The sequence below is a fragment of the Triticum aestivum genome, chromosome 1B (genome assembly GCF_018294505.1).
Source record: "Triticum aestivum cultivar Chinese Spring chromosome 1B, IWGSC CS RefSeq v2.1, whole genome shotgun sequence".
NCBI classification, from domain to species: domain Eukaryota; kingdom Viridiplantae; phylum Streptophyta; class Magnoliopsida; order Poales; family Poaceae; genus Triticum; species Triticum aestivum.
In genome coordinates, this window is record NC_057795.1 from 142,104,513 (window position 1) to 142,107,995 (window position 3,483).

Genomic DNA, 3,483 nt, shown 5'->3' on the forward strand with positions numbered 1-3,483 from the left:
TGACAGTAACTCTGGGTCACTTGCTTAATCCCAGGGGACTTGATGATCATTGATTTCTCCAAGGGAAGCATCGAAAAATTATTTTGCAAAGCAAAACTCTTCAAAATGAATGAGTGAGAAGCTCCAGAATCAAACAAAACCATGGTAGGTATTGTGTTGATGGGGTACGTACCGAGTACGATATCTGGGGCATTCTGTGCTTCCTCTCGGGTCACGTGGTTCAGGTGACCTTTCCGGTGGTTGTTATTGGGGTTGAAATTGCTTCGCTTTGGCGCTGAATTATTGCCACCATTATTGAGCTTCGGGGTTGAGTTCCTTGGCTTGGGGCACTGCTTGGCATAGTGCCCTTCTTCTCCACAAGCATAACAAGTAACGCCTGGGCGATAGGTGAACTCCTTGTCTCTTGCATGGAAATTCTTGATTGGGTGTGAATTATACATCGGGGTTTTGTGTATTCCACCCTTCTAAAATTCCGTCTTGCTTCTGGGGTTGCGAGTAAAAGTAGTCTGGTCCCTTTTGCGTTTGCGGATATCTTCCAGGCTACGTTGCTCATTTTCCAGAGTAATGGCCTTATCCACCAGTGTTTTAAAATCTGGGAAGGTATGCACAACCAGCTGGCATTTAAGGGCGGGTGCCAGGCCTTCCAAGAATTTTTCCATCTTCTTGCTCTCGGTCTTGCGCTCTTCATTTGCGTAGCAAGACAGCAGAGTAAATTCGCTGTTGTATTCTGACACTGTCATGGTCCTTTGCTTTAGGTCATCAAATTCTCTCTTCTTGATTTTCATAACACTCTTAGGAATGTGTGCCCCACGAAAACCTTCTTTGAAATCCTCCCAGGTTATTTCATTTTCGTTGGCGTGGATGTGCAGGAAGTTTTCCCACCACGATGCGGCTGCTCCTGTGAGATAATGTGGTGCATACAATACTTTTTCACGGTCTGAACACTGTGCGATAATTAATTTTCTCTCCATGTCTCGAAGCCAGTCGTCGGCCTCAAGAGGCTTGTCAGTATGAGAAAATGTTGGAGGACGCGTCTTCTATAACTCAGATAATTTGGATTGTGGTTGATACTGACCACGGTTACTTCCCATATTGATGAATTGGTTCATCATTTCCTGGTGTTGTTGCTGACTCTGTTCATACAGACGACACACTTGTGTAAAAGTTGTTTCACTGTCCTGTTGACTTGTCTGTCCCTAAGTGAAATTGTGGTTTTGCGGTGTGCCATAATTTTCTTCTGGTTGATTTGGCATGGAGCGCGTCCAAGGATGAGACATTTTTCACTCTGGGGATATATTTTGTGAAACTCGTAAGACAAGAAAAAGAGTCGCAAAAGTAAATAAAATCACACACAAAGAGAAATTTTAAAACTCCAGGATACTTTTGAAAATACACGATTGCGCGCGGAGAAGGACTATTACATATCTTACACGCAAGCATAATTATACATTACATCACTCAGGATATGCGTACATAATCCTGACATGTTAATTTAAACTAGTGCACTTCTCCAGATCCTACATGATGCGCAAACAGGCTACTTCTCACAACCTATGTACAAATAAACATATTACACAAGTCGGTACATCGCATGGCGTCTACGCGTACTCAGTCGGAGATGGTGAGGATCTCCCTTGGCCTGCCGAGGGTGAGACGCAGTGACGTTGGGGAATCAACTTCCTCCTTGCTAATAGGTTCCAGACGAGGAACGCTGCGCTGAGCTGATGGAGCAGGTGCCGTAGGCGGAGTAACCTGAATAAGAGTGGGCGGAATAGGTGGAGTAGCACATATGGGAGTGGGTGTAAAAAGTGGTGCAGCGCGAATGGGAGTGGGTGCAATAGCCTGGTTAAATTCTTCAGTGGTAGGCAGACGACGTGCAGTGGCGAGAATGGTAGGTGAATGAGAAGCTGAGGACGAGATAAAAGTCAGTGGTGTGTAGGAGTTCCCTCCTGTTAGCAGCACAGCCATGAACTGAGTCCATGCGGGCAGCTACGAGGTCGTTCACCATGCTGTCGAAGGCTGCCTCCAGGGCTCGGAGGTACTCGACCAGCATCTCAAAAGCCTCGTCTTGCTCTCCTCTGGGGCAAGAGAATGAGTAGTGACAGGTGTAAGGCACGTGGCATGGAAGGTAGCGGTAGCGACGGGTCTTCATTGCAGGAAGGACATCCTGAAGACGAGCTATCGCCTCACGGGCTGCCATCTGCATAGCATGCCTCTTTGTAGGCAGGGCTCTCCCCAAGAAACGGAAGCGGCGCATCTCAACACGCCCTCCCCTGAATTGCACTGCGGCCTGGTGCATGGTCAGACTGTCATTGATCTTGTGCGGATAAAGTGTGAAGACTGGGCACACGGATGGCCCCATCGCGACCTGAACGATGAAGGAGAGGAGCTTGACGAACCCCTCAGGCACGTTGGCGAACATTTGAGACTCGCAGTCGCTGCCGGCCATCTACAAAAGTAGGCAAAAATTCTGAATGATCAGATCATAAATTTTTATGCTGACTGTCAGAAAAATGACTACATTTGTAAAAACATGAATAAACTCTATCCTGCTAATAACTAATTAGCGATCGCACCTAGTGGCTTCCTACAGTCAGCCTGGCTCTGATACCAAGTCTGTCACGATTGGTTTTTCAATAAATAATTATTGAGAAAATCGATCTTTAGAGTCCAGTATAGGAAAAGTCATCCTCACTGGTAGACAAATACTTGATGAACAGAGGACCAGTAGCATTAAATATATTACAGGGTTGAGCTGAGGCTGCTCAACAAATTATTACAAACTTGCCAATATCTTACATAAGGGCAGTTATGACATAGGGATGTGGTGGCATGCTACTAGCCCAAGGTAAAAGTGGTGGATAACTTGACTCCTAACTGGCAGCTCATCGAGCGTCGAGGTGAGGCTCGATGAATTTATTTCTGGGGTTGCGGAAGCGGATAATACAATGACCAAAACAGGATCGCACGGGACTGACTGGGACTCCTCTAGGCGTCGGACTCGCTATCAAACTCTTCATCCATGAGATCGCCTTCATCAACATCTAGCCAAATCAACAAGCCAGGTGAGTACTTTGAAAGTACTCGCAAGACAGTTCGGACAAAAGATATAATCAATGAATGCATGAATGCGTCATGAATAAAAATGATGCTCATACAACAATAATAATATTTATGCATGACTTGATAAGTAAACAAATAAATAAAAACCGATCGGGTGTCTGGAGCGACGCCTCGAAAGGTAAACAAATAAAACTCATGCCGCAGTCGGGCGTCTAAGCGACACCACATAAAGGGCTTAAAAGAAATGCCGCAGTCAGGCATCTTAGCGACACCACATAAAGGGCTTTAAAAGAAATGCCACAGTCGGACGTCTGAGCGACATCACATAAAGGGCTTTAAAGAAATGCCACAGTCGGACGTCTGAGCGACATCACATAAAGGGCTTTAAAAGAAATGCCACAGTCGGACGTCTGAGCAACA